The sequence below is a fragment of the Dendrobates tinctorius genome, unplaced genomic scaffold (genome assembly GCF_039654945.1).
Source record: "Dendrobates tinctorius isolate UK_male_01 unplaced genomic scaffold, ASM3965494v1 ptg000154l, whole genome shotgun sequence".
In the NCBI taxonomy this organism is placed as follows: domain Eukaryota; kingdom Metazoa; phylum Chordata; class Amphibia; order Anura; family Dendrobatidae; genus Dendrobates; species Dendrobates tinctorius.
The window spans coordinates 10,983,606-11,009,365 of record NW_027361821.1 but is presented as its reverse complement, the minus strand read 5'-3'; the positions used below and the strand labels follow the sequence as shown (position 1 = coordinate 11,009,365).

The following is a 25,760-nucleotide window of genomic DNA, read 5'->3' as shown; positions in this document are numbered from 1 at the left end:
TGTGTGGGGCTCATGTTGTATATGGAGAGGCTGTGGGGGACTTATGCAGTATATGGGGAGACTGTGGAGCTTATGCAGTATATATAGGGAGGCTGTGTTGGGCTCATGCTGTATATAGGGAGGCTGTGTGGGGACCATGCTGTATATAAGGAGGCTGTGCGGGGCTCATGCTGCATATGGGGTAGGCTATTTAGAGCTCATGCCGCATATGGAGTAGACTGTATGGGGCTCATGCTATTTATGGGGAGGCTGTGTGAGGCTCATGCTGCATAAGGGGAGGCTGTGTGGAGCCTCATACACTATATGGAGAAACTGTGGGGCTCATGCAGTATATGGGGAGGTTGTGTGGGGCTCATGTTGTATATGGAGAGGCTGTGGGAGACTTATGCAGTATATGGGGAGACTGTGGGGCTTATGCAGTATATAGGGAGGCTGTGTTGGGCTCATGCTGTCTATGGGGACGATGTGTGGGGCTCATGCTGTACATGGGGAGGTTGTGTGGGGCTCATGTTGTACATGATGAGGCTGTGTGGGGTTCATGCTCTATATGGGGAGGCTGTGTGTGGCTCATGCTGTATATGGAAGGCTGTGTGGGGCTCATGCTGTACATGGGGAGGCTGTGTGAGGCTCATGCTGTACATGATGAGGCTGTGTGGGGCTCATGCTGTATATAGGGAGGCTGTGTGGGGACCATGCTGTATATAGGAAGGCTGTGCAGGGCTCATGCTGCATATGGGGTAGGCTATTTAGAGCTCATGCTGCATATGGCGTTGACTGTGTGGGGCTCATGCTGCTTATGGAGAAGCTGTGTGAGGCTCATGCTGCATAATGGGAGGCTGTGTGAGGCTCATGCTGTATGTGGAGAGACTGTGTGAGGCTCATGCTGTATATAAGGGGCTGTGGGGTTCATACAATATACAGAAGGGGCAGTACTGGGGTTCAAAGATATATAGGGGGTGTCAGCATAAATTCTGCTCAATATTAAGTGATACAACTAATATTAATAAATTAAAATTGAGTAGAATTAATTTTAAGCTATTGATTCAGCCCTCCTCAACAGTCATGGTCTCTCATGTGGCCCCTCGGGAAAATTAATTGCCCATCCCTGATCTAGTCGATATATTTTATCAGCATTTATAAAATGCACATGCCAATTGTAATAAAAGATAGCCTGTGTTTGTAGGGGGAGTGCAATATTATTTACAATGTGTAGCTTCTACTACAGTTTTATTGTTTGTTAGACATTATAAAGCAGTTTCATCAAACAGTTGAGTTCTGGCGCAAAACTGTTTGAAAAGTCCCTAAGATGTTGCGTTAAAATGTTGTGATTTTTGTTGTTTTTAGACTAGCTTTGCAAACCTTTTGAAAACTTTGTGGAGCTTAGACAACAGAGTGAATGGCCAAGCGAAGCTGACAAATTCACAATAACTGACATCACAAAGAAAAGTAATTTGCAACAGAAATGTTAATTTCTTGTGGTGGAGTATAGCAGCATTGAAAGATATGCAAAATTCACTGGGAGGTGCATACTTCTTGACGAATTTGGTGCATCTTGTTCCAACACACCCTTTATAAAGAAAGTTGTACAAAATGCTAGTCTTGAAGAATTGCGGCCTATATGTCTATATATATTAGCGCCATACTGTAGAACCTAATATGTATTGTGAATAAATTGTAAGTACATAATAATTACTTCAACCCCAAAATCTGCAGCTTAAGATTGGAACCAAATTGTTTGAGTTTATAAATTCTTTTCATTTGGCATTATTTAAAAGGATTAATATATTCTTAATGTTTAGTTGCTATTGGTGATCAAAATTCAATTCTAGCCATTTGTTCAAATTTGTCAAAGAAATTCAATTTACATTTAAATTATTAGATGAGAATTTAATGCTCCAGGTCTCTCCAGATCCCCAAATATTAAGCAAAAATAAATACTCACACCACCACTTACATGTCCTACTACTGCAGTGCCCCACTTGATAAGGTGCACATTTGATCCTTCACGCATCCTCTGAGGCTCTTCTGTCATGTTCACTTGGTGCTGTGGCTTGCAGTGCTGACTAGACCTCAGATGTCACAATAAGTCAGCGTTGACAAAGTCTTGGGCTACGCAAGTTAAGATGTCTCTGGTCTACTCAGCATTTGGAAGCCCTGGCACCAAGAGAAGATGGCAAAAGAGACAAAAAGGAGGCAAGGAGGACTAGACACCCAGAGCATTGGGATGGGGGATTATGGCAGGAGGACAAGTGAGCTTTTTCCAGCCCGCTAAAATTCAGCAGTGTCAACTGGACGCCATTTTGCTGGATTCAGAGCAAGCAAATCAAACAAAATTAGTATTCAGAAGGATGTTAATTTATGTGCAAAGTTTGAGGTGAATCCAATTTGCCTCAAACAGGTTTGCTCATCTCTACTAATTGGATATCTCTAATTACTGTAACAATAGCAGTAACTTCTTTAACAAATATTAGTTCTTTAAATTTTCCAATAACCGGATCTAGTTCTCTACTGCAGTAACTATTACATAAATACACCACTGTGTGCAGATGCAGCTCTCAGAACATATAAAAAGTAAAGGATTACTTGTATCTGGGGAGTAATTGAAATGATATAGAGATACACAGAACAATTCATTTATCTAAAATTCTCCCAACCTAAAATCACTATGAGCTTACTTTTGTAGGATTACTCCCCCAGCTGTATGATAACATGCATATGTATGACTGTGGCTGCAAATATACTGCTTGTTGAATAATATTCCCTTTTTTCAACTAAAGTACACAATTACCCCTGAAAATGATCACAGAGCAAATTAGTGTAAGATATTCAAAAATAAACTTGGAGTTGTTAGGGAATGAATTTGATTGCTGAAAGTGTGTTTTATTTTGAGAAGGCACAGGGGAGTGTGTTTCTATTAAAACTGGCTCCCTGACGTTTTTCCTATATGAAAAGCAATTAGTTTAGAGGTATGCCTCGAAGATAATTTCTTGATCATTTTATGGTAAATTTTACATTCATTTTTTAAGATTTGCATAATGCTAAATAAATGCGTTGCGCATCTTTTTAATATGCACATATGTATGTATATACTGTACTCATATATATATATATGCATGCATGTGCTGTAATCATATATACATATATACTGTTTATATATTTATATATGCACCTTTGATTTACCGCCAGCTCCAGTGACATGATTGGCTGGTTCCATATGTCTTTTGTAGATTTTTGATTAATCATACATTTACATCCTTTTCACTACTAGATAGGGGTATTTCATAGCAATCAGAAATATACACTCACTGGCCACTTTATTAGGTACACCATGCTAGTAACGGGTTGGACCCCCTTTTGCCTTCAGAACTGCCTCAATTCTTCGTGGCAGAGATTCAACAAGGTGCTGGAAGCATTCCTCAGAGATTTTGGACCATATTGACATGATGGCATCACACAGTTGGCGCAGATTTGTCGGCTGCACATCCCTGATGCGAATCTCCCGTTCCACCACATCCCAAAGATGCTCTATTGGATTGAGATCTGGTGACTGAGGAGGCCATTTGAGTACAGTGAACTCATTGTCATGTTCAAGAAACCAATCTGAGATGATTCGAGCTTTATGACATGGCGCATTATCCTGCTGAAAGTAGCCATCAGATGTTGGGTACATTGTGGTCATAAAGGGATGGACATGGTCAGCAACAATACTCAGGTAGGCTGTGGCGTTGCAACGATGCTCAATTGGTACCAAGGGGCCCAAAGAGTGCCCAGAAAAAATTCCCCACACCATGACACCACCACCACCAGCCTGAACCGTTGATACAAGGCAGGATGGATCCATGCTTTCATGTTGTTTACGCCAAATTCTGACCCTACCATCCGAATGTCGCAGCAGAAATCGAGACTCATCAGACCAGGCAACGTTTTTCCAATCTTCTACTGTCCAATTTCGATGAGCTTGTGCAAATTGTAGCCTCAGTTTCCTGTTCTTAGCTGAGAGGAGTGGTACCCAGTGTGGTCTTCTGCTGTAGCCCATCTGCCTCAAAGTTCAACGCACTGTGCGTTCAGAGATGCTCTTCTGCCTACCTTGGTTGTAACGGGTGGCAATTTGAGTCACTGTTGCCTTTCTATCAGCTCGAACCAGTCTGCCCATTCTCCTCTGACCTCTGGCATCAACAAGGCATTTCCGGCCACAGAACTGCCGCTCACTGGATTTTTTTTCTTTTTCGTACCATTCTCTGTAAACCCTAGAGATGGTTGTGCGTGAAAATCCCAGTAGATCAGCAGTTTCTGAAATACTCAGACCAGCCCTTCTGGCACCAACAATCATGCCACGTTCAAAGGCACTCAAATCACCTTTCTTCCCCATACTGATGCTCGGTTTGAACTGCAGGAGATTGTCTTGACCATGTCTACATGCCTAAATGCACTGAGTTGCCGCCATGTGATTGGCTGATTAGAAATTAAGTCTTAACACACAGTTGGACAGGTGTACCTAATAAAGTGGCCAGTGAGTGTATGTTGTTATTGTGCACCTTTATTGCAGATTTTAGCATGTATTAGGTGTGCTACACCTCTATTTAAACCACCAGTCTGCTGATACAATGGCAATAAAAATCCTAAACACCCCTATTAATATGCCAAGTTTTTGTTACGTAAAAAAGTCACACCAAGAAGAAAAAAATTCCAATTTTTTTCCACTTTTAATGTCACCCTTAATCTGTACAAATCATTGAGCAACAAACTAGAATAATTTTTAGGAGACGATAAAAATAAAAAACTAAATTAGTGAATGGGGTTGTGTTAAACTTACAGTAAATAGTGGTCAGTACACAGCTGGCATGATTTAAAGTGATTTTGATTAAAGTTGTATAACGTTTAACTTTTCCAATTGGATTTTTCTGACATTTTCTTAGCTGCATTTTAAAAGCCATGGTTTGTAAACAGCTTACGACACCTCAAAGAGATCTCATTGTTGAAAGTTACCAGTCAGGAGGAGGGTACCAAAGCATTTTCAAGGCATTAGATATACCATAGAACACTGTGACGATTGTCATCAAATAGTGTCAAAAATGTTGCACAACAGCTACATAGCCTAGAACTACACATCCCTCAAAAACTGATGGAAAGGCAAGGAGAAAATTTGTATGGGAAGAGGCCTCCAGCAACATTAAAGGAGGTTCAGGAATTTCTGGCAAGTACTGGTTGTGTACTGCATGTGACAAAAATCTCTCTCTTCTATGACTGGCCTGTCGGATTGTGTGGCAAGTTGGAAGCTTTTCATTACAAAGAAAAACATCCAAGCCTGCCTATGTTTTGCCAAAACCTAAAACAAGTCTGCCAAAAGCTTGTGGGAAAACATGTTATGGTCTGATGAGACCAATGTTGAATTTTTTGGCTATAATTCCAAAAGGTTTGTTTGGCGCTAAGCCAACACTGCACATCACCATAAGAAACAGCATTCCAACAGTGAAGCATGGTGGAGGTTTTGGTGCTTAATGGGACTTATGCTTTAGGGCTGCTTTTTGATAGATAAAAGAGAGGCAATATTCAAGATTTAGGGAATTATGAACAGTTCTATACATCAGTCAATTCTGCAACAAAAGCCTCAAGTCTTATGCCAAAAAGCAGAAGATGAAGCGGAATTTCACCTTTCAGCATTACAGTGATCCTAAGTATACCTCCATATTAACAAAATAATGGCTTTGTCATAAGAAAATCAAAGTTCTGGAATGGCCAAACTAAAGCCCATACCTGAATCCAATTTAAAACCTGTGTGTTGACCTGAAGAGGACTGTATGCAAGAGAATGTGGCTTGTACCACAATATCATGCAAATACCATCTGATGGTTTGTGTAAACATTGCTTCATGCCTTTGCATTGGCATTTGATATCCAATTTCACTTGTAGCACAGAATGGATCAGACTGCGCACTTCTGGAATCACTCCGTGCAAAGGTTAGCCTCTGTAAAACTTTTCTCTTGCTGTTACTCCAGTTTGTCATTGTTGTCTGACAATTGGGAAAGCATTGAGAATAAATATCTAGGCCTACAAGCATAATGATCTGTTAGAGTATCGCACCCCCACCGATCAGATATTGATGACCTATCTTAAGGATAGGTAAGTAGTGGCCAACCTCTTTACACTTTCCTGTTATTACAACACAATAGAGATTTGAATATTCAAGCTACTATGCAGAACTGCACACTTCTTAAAGTTTTCTGAACTGTGTTTTGCTTCCTTCCTTCTTTTGATACCAAACAGTTATATAATTAATAGGAATGTGCAGTTTGGAGGTGTTGAGACAGACTTTACACTTGTGATTTAATAAAGGAAAGTATAGTGAGAAAGGTATTGTATAATACTATGTACAGCACCTTAATCTGCAGCTGTCTGTAAAACATCTCACCTCCCCGAAGACCATGGTTTGCCTCATTAGTGGTGGTAGAAGAAATTATCACTTCACAGGGCAAAAAAATCTTCTATAGCAGTTGAGGTGATTGATGTAACAAGGCTAAAAAATAATGATGAAATGTATGTTTCAAAAGACAGATTCATTTGGCAGGAACTTCAAAGGCAATTAAATGTGACACAGCAGAAGCCTTGCTGGAATAAAGCCTTTTCCAAATAAATGACAGGTAGGAAACATATTGTTTTCATACTGCTGATTTTCTGTCTTGTATTTATTTTTTAAATGTCTGTAATAAATAAAAGAGGTCTACAAAGTGAAACTTGAGGCTGATATTTGAAGTAATAATATGCCTTTAAGGCTCAGTTAAGAAATATGGTCATAAATTATTAACTAAATTCAATGTACTGCAGTTAAACACGTCAAGGTGATACCAAACAAAATGGAAATGGTCATGTTACATGTACCATAATGCAGAAAAAGAAATGTTTCATTAACTGCTTTGCAGAAGACTAAGGGTATGTGCACACCCTGCGGATTCTGCTGCGGATCCGCTGCGGATTGGCCTCTGCGGATCCACAGCAATTCCGCTGACATTGTACAGTACAATGTTATCCAATGGGTTTTCAAATCTGCAGTGCACATGCTGCGGATTTTTCCATGCGGATTTGCTGCAGTTTTAAATCCGCAGCATGTCAATTCTTTCTGCTGATTCCGCAGCGGTTTGCCACCTGTTCCGTTGTCCAGGTGTCAAACCGCAGGGGAAAACCGCTGGCAAATCCACAGGAAAACCGCAGGTCACTTTACCTATGGTTTTACCTGCGAATCCGCACGGAAAAATCCGCAGTGTGTGCACATACCCTTAGCCCTGTTCCTCTGCTATTACCCTTGGAAATATATGAATATTTTGACACCTAAACATACCACTGTTAATGGAGCACACAGTTTTATACTATCCAATTATTGCTGATCAGATTGTATGACTGGTAAGAAAATAGTAAATCCCAGTTGGTACAATGTTATAAAAATGGTGCTGTATTTTTTTTCTAGGGCATCTGCATATTTAAAAGCTTATAAAAATATAATAGCAATAATAATAATAACAGCAATTATAAAACAAACAATAATAATAATGATAACAATAATAATAATAATAATAATAAGAAAAAATTGTACATTTTGAGACAAAGTGCAAAATGTGTTGTGACAGTTCATTTTTACTATCTGTGAGGTTTTCTCTTGGCTGTCCGTATGTACGTCTGTACAAGCCATGTGCCATCCGTGTGTACCTTTTGTATGACATTTGTGTGCCGTCCGTGTGACATTTACTGGAATAGAATGCCAAATAAAATTTGCATATTTTTATGTGTTAAAGATGTGCAAAGATAATAGAATAATAAATAGCTAGACAGATATCTGTGAGATATAAAATTTGTGCATTGCATGTGTAAATTGTATTAAGCCAGTAAATAAATAATAGAAAAAATGATTTGGAGTAGCTCCCATTTTTGGTAACCAGCAAATATAAAGCAGACAGATGCAAGCTGATATTATCAGCCTGGGAAGTTCCATGCTCATCTTTTTTTCATTTATTTATTAGGTTAAAAAATGTCCAGTAAGATATATATGCAAGGCAAAAATTATATCTCTCATGGATATTTATCTTTTCTATCTATCTATCTATCTATTAACTTTTCACATTTTTCACAAATACAGATTTGCAATTTCTATTCTTCATTCTATTCTGGTACATGTTAAATGGATCCATTGACTTGCAGTCACCCTTGTTACCTATGCTGCTGGCAATAGACAGGCATGTCCATGTGTGGGTCACACATTCCTTGAGAAAACGCAGACATGTGCACAGCACCGTAGGTTATAATAATTACATGTGGAAAAGCGTCTCTGGTAAGTGTAAAAATGGATGCTACACATAGCGGAGACATGTACATATGAACCAGGCCTAAGGAATAGCTGAATCAATTTATTTTAGGACCATTGAGTGTTTTTCTGAATTTTAGAAGAATTTGCCATCTGTTTTATTGATGAACTGATATTTACATTAAAAGTCAGTTTATCTTAAGAGGGTATTAATTACCATTTTGGATATGGTGCAGATAAAACTTGAAATATGTGTAATGCATGGAAAGTGCTTTGGTTGTTAAAAATTCAAAAGTTCTGGAATATTATAGGCCTGACATTTCATATGAATTTTTGCAAGTAATTTTTCTTTCTCTGTCATGTGGTATTCATTGACATTTTCTGTACCACATTTTTTTCATAATGGCGCATGTGGTTCAAGAGGTTTGCAATGTAAAAAGTGCTCTTTCATTTTTGTCTTTTTTATTTTTTTGAGAGCAAAATGGTTCATGTTCTGCTAAAATGTCACAAAGTTTGGGCCAAAATTTCAGATGTAAGTAAAATTACTCTTTGGAGCAACTGGAGTACATTTAATCAAAAATGTAAAAAAAAAGATGATATTGATGTATCAGACAAAAACATCTGAAAGCTCCCAAACCCCAACCACAATGGCAAACATAAAATAGACTTCAAAAATGTACAGACTAAAAGAAGAATAAACTGGGCAGTGTGTTTAATTATGAGATACTGCTTCCATCTTTAAATGGTTCCATCTCTAAATGGTTCATTCAAGTGTACTCTGCCAAGCACTGCTCATGTGAGAAGCCCACTCCTGCACAGGGGACCTCCAGGGAATTCGCTTGGGCCAGTCTGAGGTTGGTTGTTCATAAATACATCTCTGTACCATGCTTTGTTTTGTGAATAAAAGAAAACATTGTGGACTGCTACAACATATTCCTTACCACAAAGCAATAGGTAGCTTATGGAAATAAATATTGGAACAGTGCCTTCAAGTCCATGTTGTGATCTTTATCTTATGTCAGCCTTTGCCTATTCACATGGTATTGTTTAATATGGCTGCCATGTCCAATAATTGCATTTTTAATCTTGCTGTCAGATTTATCACACTTAGGCAAGTCATTTATTATCAGCTCATCAGTTTATTTATAAATATTCCAGGAAATTAATTCACAATTTGTGGAGTGTCATTAAATATTTTTACATCTTCCAGGAATGTATGCCTAATAAGAACAAGTTTCAACTTTCAGATATACTTTCTTAGCCGCTTCACCCTTGGGCGATTTTTCTTTTTACATTTTTTGCTCCTCTTCCTCTAAGAGCTAGAACTTTTTCTTTAATTTTCAGTCCACATAGCTATGTGAGAAACTGTTTTCACGAGGCGAGTTGTACTTTTTAATGACATCATTCATTTTATCTTGTGATGCACTGGAAAACAGGAAACAAAATTCCAAGTATGTTGAAAGTGCAAATCCACAATTGTTTTGTGGGGTTTTATTTCCCTTTTCCATCATGCGGTAAAACTGACCTGGCAATATGATTCTCTAGGTCAGTACAAGAACGCTGACACCAAGCATGTATAGGTTTGTTTTTTTATATTTATGTGGTGAAAAAAAATTTGAAATTTATAAAAGGAAACAAACTTTGCTTGTGTCCACATTTTCCGAGACTGGTAAGGCTTTACATTTTCAGGATATAGTGCTGTGTGATTATTTTTTTTTTGCACTGACATTTTTATTGGTTCCATTTTGGGGTGGATATGATGTTTTGAAAAAAACATAATACTGGGGGTTTTATTATTCTTTTTACCCGTTACTTCCATTTACCAATTAGATTAATTTCCTTTTTTTATAGATCAGACTTTTACGAATACATCTATTCCAAATATGTATATATATATATATTTTTCATTGTTTTAGTTTGAATGGGGCAAAATGGTTGGTGATTTGAACTTTTGCATTTTTTGTTTTTTATTTTATTTATTTTTTACTTTTTACTGTATTGAATAGTTCCTTTAGGGGAATTGAAGTTACAATTGTCTGATCGCTTGTACTATACATTGTAGTGCATTAGCACTGATATGTTGGGCAAAGATCACAATCTCCTATGAATGCCAGCTGTTATGAATGGACCACTGAGGAGGATAGCAGGCCAAGGCTAAGCCACAGAAAACCAGAGAGGTTGGTAACTAAGCAGATTGTAGACCCCTGATCCTGTCCACACAACTAGCAGTAGCCGTGGAGCATACCTCGGCACAGTTGGAGAGGTAACTAAGCCTAAAGCAAGAAAGGTGAAATCTAAACTGCCCCAGAGCAGACCCCAAAGGAATAGATAGCCCCCAAACATATATTGTGGGTGAGACAAGATGAAAACACAAATGCAGATAGGAAAATAGACTGAGCAGATGATGGGGCCCACACTGAATAGACAGGACAGGAAAGGAAAGACACTGTCTGCAATCACGCAAAAAACCCTGCAAAAGTTCAACACGTCTGATGCACAAAAACACTAAAGTCGCACGATTTTGCCCCCACTATATCAACACTCTGGTATATTCTGAAAGCAAAGCAAAAAGAGAACAATATAACAGGGGACAAAACTAACTGGCACAAGCAGTAACATATGGGCACTGATTCAGCACAGCCACAGCTGGAGCTGGCTGACCCGCACAAAGCAGAGATAGACAAAACCAGATCAAATGCAAACAGCTTAGCAAATGAACCACTTAGCTGAACATGCAGGGACAGAGCAGGAGACATCAGACCTTAGGAGGCACAGGAAGAAAATCACCAGCAGAGATAGAGGGAGTCGGCTGTCTTAAATCCCAATATGAAACCCCAGATCTCCAATCGTCTTCCTCATTATCAGGTGGCAAGCCTCTGTCAATCAGATCAGCTCCACTACCTCCAGTAACCACCAGAGGGAGCCCAGAAAGAGAACTCGCAACCCCTCTGTCAGTCAGACCAGCTCCACAACCTTCAGCAATCACCAGAGGAAAGACAGAGAGAGAATTCACAACAGCCAGCTAAACGCTGGGCTTTCAAAGAATGATCATTAAGAGAAGCACAGAGATCTTCAGCAGACCCCTTCCTGTCATGGCAACCCATCAGTGCCCCACAATGACATCATGGGCACCCTGCGATCACGTCATGGGAGCACTGATGGGTAAGTGTTCTGATGCGAACTACTGCTGGCGTGTGACAAATGCCACTGTCAGAGATTGACAGTAGCATTTCAAATATTTTGTTTAAACAATAGTTAGACAAGCATTCAGTATAATATAAAGCTATGGAATCAGTGTTTAAAAATGTGGCAAATTTATCATCCATCCTGAGCTACTGTGATAAATCTTGAGTATTTCCATACTTTGAAGTCTAAGTTAAACGATAACAAACTTATCAGAAAAATGCAGAAATATGCATTCTATTACTTGAAACATTGTAGCTATAGTGCATGACATATATTCAGCTAAAAAACAGTCAAAATAGGTCCCATTCTAGTAAAACATACCACATATTCTAAATATCAATGTAACATTACAATGCCTGCACGTATGGATTACAGCACTTAAGTTCTGATGTTATTAGTGCATTCATTACTGAAATATCGAAGGCTAGTTTCACACTAGCGTTTATTCCACGCAGCGCACGGCGCCGCTAAGCCCCGCCCCATGCCGGCTCCCTGCCCGCCCCATCCGGTCATCGCCGACTACTATCGCACGTGGACGCTTGCGATCTGCGCACCCTATCTTTAGTATAGGGTGCGCAGATCGTGTGCTGGCCATGTGCTAGTAGGATTTTGACATGCGCTGTGCATTTTTGAAGGTGCGCCGAGCGCGCTGAAATGCAACATGCTGCGTTTGGCGCACACGGGCGCACCTTCAAAAGTGCACAGCGCACGCCAAAATCCTACTAGCACACGGCCAGCGCACGATCTGCGCACCCTATGCTAAAGATGGGTGCACAGATCACAAGCGTCCATGTGCGATAGTAGGCGGCGATGACCGGATGGGGCAGGCAGGGAGCCGGCAGGGGGCGGGGCTTAGCGGCGCCGTGCACTGCGTGGAATAAACGCTAGTGTGAAACTAGCCTTACAATGACTATTATGCATTCTTTCAAAATATACCTTTCATAGGTGAAGGACTGATTAAATGTACTGTAAAAAGCAATGTATTGAGTATTAGACAACATTCCTTATCCTTTTCAAGGTTCCTGGATGAAGGAATGTGGGTTTTTATGTACTAATTGTTTTGAACTGTGTGGTTATAAAAAAGAAATAAAGAAAAAAAAAACTTACTATGGTTGTTAATTCCAGGATATTGAAGAACGTATCAAATGTGAAACTGGAATGCAGAGGGCTTTTTCAGACTGACTAAGGATTACTGTGGTCCACTTCAACAGTAGAATAAAAGCTTCACCTTAAGCCTTCCCTTCTTGTCATAGAGGATCTTGGAGTGGTAAGAAGTATTCATTTTCATCCACTACTGGGGGTTTTTACCTATCAATAAATTGTAAATGAAAATGTTTAGAAAGTAAAATATATTTGTTATAGATACAAAACTTACAATTGTGTGGAGTTGTCTTAGGAAGGAATACTGGAAAATGAGAGGCAGCCTATGCTTTTATGATACATTTTTTTAACTCTTAACTTTTATGTTGATTAGAGATGAGCATATCTGTTGATATTCCAATGCACCAACTTCACTGAAGAGCAAAAAAGACCAGGTTGAATTAACTTGGACTTTCTACATTTCGATTTGGTCCATTTTTCCACAGATTTATGATTAACAGCTGTAACTGCATCCAATAAAAACTGAAATTAAAAATGTCACATTATGACATCTGTGTGAAGTTTGTCCTGTGACGCCATGGACAATGCAGATGTATTGTGTAATTATGGTACTAAGCACCATATTGTCGCCCACATAACCCTGAATTAGTGAGTACAAAGTATAACAATTTGAGTTTTCCCATGGAAGCCCTAAAAACAATGCTTAGAGGAGAATCCACGCTTCAATGTAAGGTATCCAGTTGAGCTTTGTATTTATTTTAACCAAAGAAAATTACATAAAAAACTGTAATAAAAGGACACCATAGAGACTTTGCCTGGCACGTTTAATTAATGAAAGTACACTAAAATATCCTTTTCTTGATGTATCATAATCTTGGTGAAGGTAATACTTTAATTTTAGCATCTAAATTATTTAGTAAGAAATTCAATTAGAAAAAAATGTTTTTTTCCAGCCTTAATCATTCTTTAAATAATCCTTGAATTTCTGTCATAAATAAGGGGCCTGATTGATCATTGTTCACGCCAATCTTGATGAGGGGGCGTGCTGGAGTCGTACACTCCTGATTCTTGAAAAGGAGTCAGACAAAGAGTGTACATTTCTGTGTGCCCCTCACTATAAATCCTACTTCAGCCCCTTCAGCATACAAACCAACAGTAATGTCACTCACATGATGCAGTTTGGCAATTTTATTGGCTGAGAGACCGCTATTGATGAGCTGGATGATGCTGTTTCTCTTTTCTTGGGAATTCTTCATCAACCTAAAAACACACTGAGCTATTAGGAAATGTGAGAACAGGTTGTAATTTATAGTTTACATGAAGAAAAAGGCTATGGGCTTTTAGAGAATGTTCACTGCAGTGAACTTTGAGAAAATGGCCTCCAGAGGTGGCAGCTGTGCAAATTGAGATCTCAGCTCCAAAGATCTCATCCCCCAAGATCTCAATCTGTGCATTTTCCTGAATTCCATGTCAGTGAAAAGAATGGGAAATGTGGGGACTTTGCTGACATTTTGTAAAAGCTTGGATCCTGCCGCATCCTTGCACTGCCTAACATGCCCTCCTCCCAACCCGGGGCCCGCAGCACTGCCCCATTCCTGCCCTCACCATCATCTTCCTGCAGCAGCGACCCTGCCATCTGGGATCCAGCTCCACCTCAGCCTGGTAAGATATAGTAAAAGTGGACTTCAAGAAACACCTCCATTTATTTTTTTTTAATTCCTATACTACTCCCCAAAATTTGGGGTGCATATTATGGTCTGATGCGTCTTAAAGTCTATAAAATAGGATAATTACTATTCTTTTTTTTCATAAGTCAATAGTACACATGAAGAAACTTTGTAATATATCTCATCAGATAAATCTACCTTTTTCTCCTCCTGGACTGATCTTTAACTCTGATTTGAGTGGAAATATCTGTCTTCAGTGAATACATATTTCCACATTGCTTAGATGCAACATGATGGTTGCTGCTTATTACATTTTATGGAAAGAAGAGGGGGGGATGTAAGAGAGGAGCTGGAGGCAGACACAGACATTCTCCTGCTAATTCTCCAGAAATAGCAGTTACATATTAACACCAGAGATCTAAATAGAAAAAAGAACCTTTAGAATTATAGTTCAATTCTGACAAAGTCACTATTGATGTTTTGCACAGGTTTTACTTATATATTTAGTCATTCAGAAAGTATGCACTCATACATCTGCATTCCCATGTTAACTGTTCACATTTCAAGACATTTTACTTTGGCCTTTTCTCGCTTATTGATAATTTTACTGTAGCATTTGATATTTATAAAGAACAGATATTGCATATTGATGAGAATTTTCACTGCAATTTATTGCAAGGTTAAAGTCAAAGGTTAGTCTGATAATTCTTACCCGCAAGCAGCTTTACAGTGAAAATAAATGTCATTTTTCTTCTTTCCATAATACTGTGTATATACTGAAATCTCTGGACAGGGGATATTATGTCTTGAATGTCTATTATAAAATGTAAAGCTGTTTGCTGATACTGTAAGTTTGCAATGTTGTCACATCATTTTCCATTGAGCATCCTGATTTTATGATGGCTGTAAAAATTGGTGCTTTAGTATGAGTTTCTAGAGAAGAAATAAAGCAAAAATCAGTCGCATAACTATAAGGAGTGGAGACATGGAATTAGAGCCTTCTCTGCACATAAGTAGTCACCAGTAATTTAAGTGGTGTATTATAGGTATGAACTCTAGTTAAAGACTGGTTTGTGGTTCTTCTATTCATCATGTAAGATGCTCATTGGGCACTTGAATACTATAAAACTATGAAAGTCAAGGTATATAAAAAGATTCCTCATAAGCGTCATTGAAAAAAAGATTGTGTTGACTACGTAAATCACTGTTCTCATCCAAGTGTGTCTGCATGAGAATCTTATAGCTTCACAATAATCTTCAAACCACTTCTTCAACTGAAAGTTCAAAACTATCAACGTGCTTATTCAATGTGTTCATTAAACATATGAAAAATAAATAAATAAACTGGATAATGATGAAAGAGGATTCAACATGGTGCTAAGAATATTAACAACCTTTAATAAGCCAAAATAATAATATTCACTGATGTAGAAAACAAAACACAAAACAATGAACTGAGACATAGTAATAATACATGGTTTATACTTACATGAACTTCTTAAAAGCAACAGAAGAATCGGGCAATCAAAAGATGAGTCACGGCACAAATTGGCATCTGGTAGAAGAAGGATTAATGGCTTGGAAAAGTAATCATCAAACACATGGATATTTTTGTCAAAACAAAAATCAGAATCATCTAAGTAATATTATTTTATGTTTATTCTCATGAACATAAAAAGTTGGACAAAGAAAAATTGTAAAAAAAAAGCATTAATGCAAGTAATTATTAATTAGCAAATTACAGTGGGTACGGAAAGTATTCGGACCCCTTTAAATTTTTCACTCTTTGATCCATTGCAACCATTTGGTAAATTCAAAAAAGTTCATTTTTTTTCTCATTAATGTACACTCTGCACAGCCCATCGTGACTGAAAAAAAATATTGAAATGTTTGCAAATATATTAAAAAAAAACTGAAATATCACATTGTCATAAGTACTCAGGTCCTTTGCTCAGTATTGAGTAGAAGCAACATTTTGAGCTAGTGCAGCAATGAGTCTTCTTGAGAATGATGCAACAAGTTTTTCACACTTGGATTTGCCATTCTTCCTTGCAGAACCTCTCCAGTTCCATTAGGTTGGATGGGGAACGTTGGTGGAGAGCCATTTTCAGGTCTCTCCAGAGATACTCAATTGGGTTTAGGTCAGGGCTCTGGCTAGGCCAGTCAAGAATGGTCACAGAGTTGTTCTGAAGCCACTCCTTTGCTATTTTAGCTGTGTGCTTAGGGTTATTGTCTTGTTGGAAGGTGAACCTTCGGCCAAGTCTGAGGTCCAGAGCACTCTGGAAGAGGTTGTAATCCAGGATATCTCTGTATTTGGCCATATTCATGTTTCCTTCAATTAAAACCAGTCATCCTATCACTGCATCTGAAAAACACCTCATAGCATGATGCTGCTACCACCATGTTTCAGTGTTGGGTTTCTATTGGGCAGGTGATGAGCAGTGCCTGGTTTTCTCCCCACATACCACTTAGAATTATCACCAAAAAGTTCTATCTTCATCTCATCAGACCAGAGAATCTTATTTCTCATAGTCTGGGAGTCCTTCATGTGTTTTTTAGCAAACTCCGTGTGGGCTTTCATATATCTGGCTCTGAGGAGAGGCTTTTGTCGGGCCACTCTGCCATAAAGGCCTGACTGGTGGAGGGCTGCAATGAAAGTTGACTTTGTGGAACTTTCTCCCATCTCTCTACTGCATCTGTGGAGCTCAGCCACAGTGATCTTGGGGTTCTTCTTTACCTCTCTCACCAAGGCTCTTCCATGATTCCTCAGTTTGGCTGGACGGCCAGGTCTAAGAAAACTTCTGGTGGTCCCAAACTTCTTCCATTTAAGGATTATGGAGGCCACTGTGCTCTTAGGTACCTTGAGTACTGCAGAAATTCTTTTGTAACCTTGTCCAGATTTGTGCATTGCCACAATTCTGTCTCTGAGCTCCTTAGCCAGTTCCTTTGACCTCTAGATTCTCATTTGGTTTAACATGCACTGTGAGCTGTGAGGTCTTATATAGACAGGTGCGTGCCTTTACAAATCAAGTCCTATCAGTTTCATTAAACACAGCTGAACTCTGATAAAGGAGTATAACCATCTCAAGGAGTATCACAAGGAAATCGACATCATGTGGCTTAAATATGAGTGTCTGAGCAAAGGGTATGAATATTTATGACCATGTGATATTTCAGTTTTCTTTTTTAATCACTTTGCAAAAATGTCTATATTTCTGTTTTTTTCCATCCAGATATGATGCAGAGTGCATATTAATGAGAAAAAAATGAACTTTTTTGAATTTACCAAAATGTAAAGGGGTCTGAATATATTCTGTATCCACTGTATTTGATACTAGTTTTCCAGCTACCAGGACATTGTGCCCATCCATTCATCATGGTGCTTGAATCATTCTTGTCCATCTTGACATCATACTACCATATATTTCCTGAAAATTTATGGCAAAAAATTATTCTACCATACCCTTATACTTATCTCATATTTCTAACTGTGGGAAGCCAGCTGTTAATCAACATGATATCGTCAGTGGCGCCATATTGATAAAACATAGCGGAAAATATATAACTGATGTCATAGGAAGCAGGAAACCAACCAGCTGGAGCAGTCTATGAATTAGCCAGGAGAGATTAATGCAGGGCAGAACAGACAGGTAATTAGCAACTACTTGCTGATAAGTGCCTTGCTCCAGAGGTGAAAAAGGAGTCTGGGCTAATCCCTTTAAAGAAATATAATAATTATGGTCTCTCACATGATGGATGGTCTTCCTGAAAGATTCCACTAACAAAGGTAACCAGTAGACTTAAACATGTAAGGAGATAATCTGATGAGAGCTGCCTAAACACAAAAAATGTATGCTTGAATTGTGACTGCCCAATCAAGTAAATGGTGGCGTGCATGATGTTATGCCATGCCATGTTTTATATATGAACAGATTAATATATATGACATATGCATTGCACAAAACACATATGGTTTAAATATTTTCTGGCCCTTTAGGAAACTGACAAGCAACTTAGTGGAGTACTGAGCTCTTACATAAAATAGCAAGGCTGGGTTGACAGCCTATTTGCAGTTTTTGCACATGTCAATGTATCATACATATGTATTAGTGTTTTTCTTTAAGGATTTTGCCCATATCTAGTGATGGACATTGAGAATGGATAAGTCATAGATAACGTGCACATTCTGTACATTGTAATGTATAAACTTTTTTCTAGGTTAGGCTAGGATATAAGAGAAGAAACTTAGAGACCCCACATCTAGTGTATTGCATATGGTACAGTACAACTACTGTGAATTTATATAGCAATGATATAATCATGGTGGCTCAGTGGTTAGCACTGCAGCCTTGCAGCACTGGGGTCCTCAGTTCAAATCCCAAAATGAACAACATCTGCAGGGAGTTTGTATGTTCTCCCCTTGTTTGCGTGAGTTTTCTCCAGGTTGTATTGTTTCCTCCCAAACTCAAAATACATACTGATAGGGCATTTAGATTTTTAGCCCCACTGAAGAAAGTCATGATGATGTTTGTAAAGTGTTGTGAAATTAATGGCACCATATAAGAAAGTAAATCACAATTACAGACCACCAACTACACTGTGAATGTTCCCTGGGCAGCTGAACATGTGTAACTGTTGGATTCTGCACTTTTGAATAAATGGTCCTGAAATTTTCAAGTATTCATGGACTACTTGCTGTCTAAATCCTGTATTTTAGGCAATTACAAGTCAAAATTGTATGGTTGTTAAAGTAATTGGAAAGACTTATAACCTACTAAGCCCAGCAAATGTGTACTGTGAATTACAATGTGAACCGTGACAAATCGGATTCTCTCTGTAACGTGACAATAGACTGCTTCTGTTGTTTGTGGAAATCAACTACTATAAGCTACTGTTAATAATATTAAGAGGTTCTTTTTGTTTTTTCAACATTTTTTATGTACCCACCAAGCTTTTTGTCTCAACTCTGAAATATAACCACCAAGCCTTTCAATATTATTCTGTAGTATAAGCGCCAAGCTCTTTACTACAATACTAGTAGTAGGTTTGTAACTTCATTGAGAATCGGTAACCATTACAGTTGGTGCATTTAGTTGAGTCCATTCCTGTGGAATATCTTCTGCATCCATGTGAACCACTGCATACTTAGCTGCAGTGATAAAGTGTCATCTATGGCACATGACCACTGCAATGGTCACATGTGGTTGATGACATAATTATACAGTAGCTGACACCTTGAGCCCCAATAACTTACTGCCACCTTTTGCAGATTCAGAAACAACCTGGGTCAACAATAGGGGTTTATACATTCTATTCTAGTAGGGTCTTTTCTCACTTTTGGAGTAATGACAATAGATATTTGGAATGCAGACTCAGGGAAACACCTGCAAATGAAAAGGAGCTAAAATATTGAATATCCTCTATAACTTTCTGAAGGAAAACTCTTTATTTGTTGCAACTCTTTTAACAACCATTTTTAACCTCTTCAGCATGATTGGAGGACTTAGAATCTCAGCACTAGAGTTGGACAAATTGTTTAAAAAATTTTCATTTTCAAACTTTGCTGGAATTTTCTACAAAAATTTGATTTGCATTACTTCAAAGCCACTAATTGCCAAGTAAATAGGTGTAAACCACTTTGACTTCTCATAGGTCTGTATTGAACCTATTTTGATCTCTTTAATGCAAACACAGCCTTCCTTAACACTAAAAACCTATGTGGGAGGCACCCCACCTTAAAAAAATTAAACTGAACACTAAAATGGTACTTTGCAAAGTAGCTACAAATAAGTTCTTGACTGGCTAGCATGCAGTATGGTTATGTGTTGTACAGTTTATCTTGCTACTTTGAACAATTAAAACTATTATTCAAAAATTTACATGTTCCATTTAATTAAAAGAAGATAAAAAAATTAATAATCAACACCTCCGGCCCTTTCCAAAACACAATGGGACAAGAAAAGCTTAGCAGTTCTGTGTGCCAAAAGCAAACACCTGCAGCTACTGTATTCAGTCGGCATGTATGGGTCTAATATTGGACTACTAAAGCAACTAAGTGCACAAAAAATGCAACTCACATATAAATTTATTTATTGGGGAAATGTTTCTTTTATCTTAAAAAATAAATACATTTTGGCTTGCTCATAATCTAGGAAGTACACTTTCTCTGGCAACAAAACCTTCATTTCAGGATTTTGGCAAAATGATGACAGAGGGACATTAAAATACTCTCTTTGTTTGGAGTGTGTGAAGAATAAAAAGGCTGTTATTAAGCTTAGTGTAACTGTAACATGTCACAGATCAATGAATTCACAATCACATTAAGTGACTTTACAGTTAGAGCACCTCCCGATGTCACAAAAATGTTTGGATTATTACTCACAGACTGAGATGTTTCTGCACTGCAGCAGTATACCCCAATCAGATTATGCAATTTTCCTTCCCTGTGTGGACTCTGACCTATCCCTATGCTAAAAACATAGCATTGCTTGCCTTAGGACTATCTTTAAACTGACTGTCATAGCCCTCCTGATTGGCTGGGTTAGGCCATGTGATGTGACATCTTCAACGCATGATGCAGCTAACATCAACAGCGTTCTTTCAGTCTTCAGCAATATGTGAAATAATACTGGTCATTTTTTTTATTTTCGGGGCAATCTTCATAAATCAAATTACAAAATGTTCAAACTTATAGGGACCTGCGAATTTGAGCAACTTTGACGTGAAGTCAGTTCCCCAAAGATTGATCCATTCATCCCTGCTCAACACTGTTGACATACAGGAAAAAGCATTCCCCACAAATTCTGGATATCACTTTTCAGAATGTTTTTGTTGAAACTTGTATAAGTTCTGATTTTATCTGAAAAAACATCCCTGAGTCATCCCAAGCCTGTGATAGCTTTCCCATTAAAGAAAATATCTTCAGTAGGAATGCTCGTAAAGAATTAGAGGTTGCACATGGTAAAGGTTGACTACTTCACAGGCTTGAGACTGTCTAGTATGAGACAGACGTGACTTTTTTTGTTTTTCAAATTACATGTTCCATTACCCATAGAGCCTGATGTGTGTTATAAATCTCAGGAGATCAGATACTTACTCCGCACAACTATCAACAGTTGTGCTTGGTCAGATTCACTGATAACACGTTTCTTCCTCATTCATCATAAATAACTAGTGAACCTCTGGCTACAACTTTAAACCTTCAAGTATTGCATTGTGATCACATTATTGGTTGATTTATGATCATATTAAAGAGTAGCTAAACCTAGGAAAATGGTGCTGAGTGTAAAGCTATTATTTACACAAGTATACCTTACATTTCATATACATTTACAATTTAACGTTTTTATAAAATGTTCATTTTGTGCACAATTAAATCTGCACTAAAGATAAATTAAAGCTACACTTCTTCATGATCTTTGTTTTAAAATTCAAAACATGTATCACATAATCATGGCCTCTAACTTTACATTAAGGAGACATAAATTTGAATAGCACCTCGAATTTCAGGAAATTTATCTTGAACTCAAACTTCCTCAGATTGATACACTCATCTCCAATATTGGAGACTACATTGAAATGCTATGTACTAGCTTCATTCAGTTTTATACTCATGTGGAGTTGCAAGCAAATTCATTTTAAAATTATGAGTTTCAGCTCCTATAACAAATGCATGCTATGTGAACATGATCTAGGGGTATATGTATATGTTGTAGATTGATTAATTTGTTTTCTCTAAGTATCATAACTAGCTAAATTAGTTTTGTAAAAATATTTTTAAAATTTATGGGAAGATACCTATTTAGATGTATCAAATTAATTGTCACTTGTTTTCATTTTTAGACTCAAGTGCACTGATCAAGTAGCAGCTTGATGTGACATGTTGATATATTTTATAACATTTTTAGAGTATGCTCTACTATAATATACAATGTATACATATATATCTGTATCACCCCAGAGTCCGGTTGTCACAGTGACATTACCTCCCTCTAATGGGTAAAGTCATGCTTGGAGGCAGAAAGGGACCCCCATGCCAGGTAATACATTTAATCACAATTTCCTGCTGCAGGTCAGAAAAGGGAGATGCCTTATAAATTCTGGCCAGCAGACGGGGTTGGTGAGTCAGCTAGAAATCAGCTGAGGGGTTGTCATGGAAACGAAGCAGCTGTGAGCTGTGAGGAAAAATGACAGATTAAATGTGAGCACGTGAGGTAAAAGGATCTTTCTGGAAGATCCTGTCAGTTCAAGACAGGCAGCTGATCTGACAAGAGGAAAAGGACACGAGCGGAGATAAGAGGCTCTAGGAAAGCTAAAATACTGCATATAACAGACCCCTGAGCGAAGTGCTAATAAGGAGAAAAGGGATGTCAGAGACCTGGGTGGACAGGAGCTGTATGTCCTGCCTCCGAATCTGAAAGTACAGGGGATTGTAAATTCCTGTGCACATTGAACACCTGAGGGCACGTCAGCAGATAAGGAGCCCGGGGCTGATGGTGAAAAGGACGGTACCTGTGGAATAGGCTCACGCTGACAGCCGTACAGGTTAGTGAAACCATCACGAATAGAGGGTCGCAGCATAGTTATGTACAGCGGAGACCCACACACATAGCGCAGAAAGGAAGGTCCTAAATCCTCACCTGGCAAGGTGGATCCCCTGAATGCCTCCAGGTGAGCCTGACTCATTCCATCACCTGTATGTGGTACTCCGGACTACAACCAATTACCAGTAAAAGGTAAAAAAACTGCACCTCTCTGTGTCTTTCTCTCATTTCTCTGCACCCCAACGTTCACAGCCATTTTTACTATTTATTTAACATCTTTGCCCTGGGACTACAGCCCTACCTGTGGAGGGCTACAACATCATAGCTGTGCCCAACATCCATCCCAGAGAAGCAACACCACAGCGCTGGTCACCTCTGACTAGAATACCACAGGTGGCGTCACGTATTTCACCATCTAATAACTTTATTTTCATTTTTACCACATAAATATGACACAACTTTCCCCTACTTTATTACTGGACCTCTGGTCGCTGCCGTCGTGACACTGTCCCCCATTGAAGTCGACGGACCCGGTACCAAGTACCCCTAGGCCCCGCGGGGCACTCCATATGTACTTATATATCGCTATATACTGTATATATATATATACAGTGGGGGGTAAAAAGTATTTAGTCAGCCACCAAATGTGCAAGTTCTCCCACTTAAAAAGATGAGAGAGGCCTGTAATTGATATCTTAGGTAGACCACAACTATGAGAGTCAAAATGAGAAAACAAATCCAGAAAATCACCTTGTCTGATTTGGCAAGATTTATTTTGCATATTATTGGGGAAAATAAGAATTTAGTCATTAACAAAAGTTAATATCAATATTTTGTTATATATCCTTTGTTGGCAATGACAGAGGCCAAACATTTTCTGTAAGTCTTCACAAGGTTGACACACTGTTGGTGGTATGTTGGCCCTTCCGCCATGCAGATTTCCTCTAGAGCAGTTATGTTTTGGGCCTGTTGCTGGGCAACACAGACTTTCAAATCCCTCCAAAGGGTTTTTATGGGGTTGAGATCTGGAGACTGGCTAGGCCACTCCAGGACTTTCATATGCTACTTACAAAACCACTCCATCTTTGCCCTGGTGGTGTGCTTGGGATCATTATCATGCTTCAATGCCCTTGCTGATGGAAGGAGGGTTGTACTCAGAAGGTTCAAAGTGATTTTCTGGACTTGTTTTCTCATTTTGACTTTCATAGTTGTGGTCTTCCTATGATGTCAATTACAGGCCTCTCTCATCTTTTTAAGTGGAAGAACTTCAGCAATTGGTGGCTGACTAAATACTTTTTTCCCCACTGTAAACAGGTGCTTCTCACAAAATTATAATATCATCAAAAAGTCAATTTATTTCAGTTCTTCAATACAAAAACTGAAACTCATATATTATATAGAGTCATTACAAATGGAGTAATCTACTTCAAGTGTATATTTCTGTTAATGTTGATGATTATGTCCTGTAGCCAAAGAAAACCCAAAACTCATTATCTCAGTAAATTAGAATACTTTATAACACTTTATAACTTTCCTTTGTTTCTTTCATATAGTGTAGGGGTCATTAGGGACATTTGCGAGGGATAGCCGCAGCCAAGTGGGGACGCAGGTCCTAGGGTGCCAATCTCCACGTGAGGTAGGAAAAAATTAACTAGGGGCCTTAGGGATATGATAGTGACTACCTCTTTCTCACCCTTCAGTGTTATTCTGTACCCAATCTACCTGAGAAAGTCAGTTGTTTAAGTACATAATGATAAAAACTGTCCGTATGCCATATATGATTCCTTAAAGCTGTATAAATCCATGTGCTCCAAGCATTTGAGGGAGTGTGTTATTTTCATAAGAAACGTATGTTGAGAACCCCTAAGAGATATAAAAAAGTCCCCTGGGATTGGGTATCTTCATATAGTCAAAGGGTTAATAATTCATTGTGAGCATTTAATGGATTATTATATCGGCCAAATTTGGTTGTGAATTGTTAAAGAAAAGGGGCCATGGATGGAATGGGATACGTTTTACTTGAACATGCGTATCTTTAAATATTCCCCCTTTGCAAACAGTGAAGGTTGGCGCTTGCACATTGACTGGGTACCGCACTTCCAGTACGTCATGCATTCCACAGGATGGGCGCCTGTTTGATGTCCAGTCACATTTACCCTTTTTGTGGGTAGTGCTATCTGGTGCAAGCTCAATGGCTGGGCACAGCCCTCTCAGCGCGTCATGCATTCCACAGAACAGACGCGCTGATGATGCATGCGGTCCAGCCACCGAATGTTGTATAGACAGGAAACCAGAAATGCTTGTTCTCCTGGCCAGCAAGGCACAAGGCGCAATTACAAAAATGGATGATGCGCTATCGCATGCACACATGATGGCAACTCTAACATGAAATGGCCACCCGGAATGCATGCCTATTTTGGCCCCAACTGACTCCCCTGACGCGCAAAAATGAAGCGCGTCAGGAGAAGGGTATTGTGTTCACCACTCAATGGGGATGAAAGCATTTACCTGATCTAAATCTCGCTAATTGGTGAGACCGTTCCTATTTACTTATGAATGCCAAAAAAGTCTCTGTATCACAAATATCACCTCTAATAAGAGGAAAATGAGGTGTCTACTGTTAGAATGAGGTTGCATGCAAATGTATAATTTCCTATGTGACACCAATGAATATTTGTGCATTAATTAGTCCCCTAGGAACCTGCAGAAATTGTATAACCGAGGTCCAAAAGGGTTAAGCTGGTTTGTGGACTATGGCTTTATTTTCATAAGTCTGCTATTTTGGTCAGTGCACCGAATAAAAGCTGAGGCTATGCCATTTGAGGTCTTGGAGAGACCCATTGATATGCTTGAAATAAAATACCATGAGATGGATTGATCCTGATATTTTGAACCACAGTATCTGATATTAGGCATCTTGGTAGAATAAATTTGGTTCTACATTATATCACTGACAAAGGCCTGGTGGGCAAT

At 38.7% G+C, this 25,760-nt stretch overlaps 1 protein-coding gene across 8 annotated transcripts in view; it reads left to right on the top strand.

The window, feature by feature from the left end:
* Positions 1 to 25,760, top strand: part of TENM1 (teneurin transmembrane protein 1) — a 1,357,925-nt gene that overhangs the window by 117,592 nt on the left and 1,214,573 nt on the right. For 7 of the 8 annotated variants that reach the window (XM_073547619.1, XM_073547618.1, XM_073547617.1 and 4 more), the window contains exon 2: positions 12,602 to 12,743. The exons of the other annotated variant lie outside the window; for it this stretch is intronic. The gene's annotated coding sequence lies outside the window, so the exon portion shown is untranslated. The remainder of the gene's footprint in view (positions 1 to 12,601; positions 12,744 to 25,760) is intronic. 8 annotated transcript variants of the gene reach the window in all.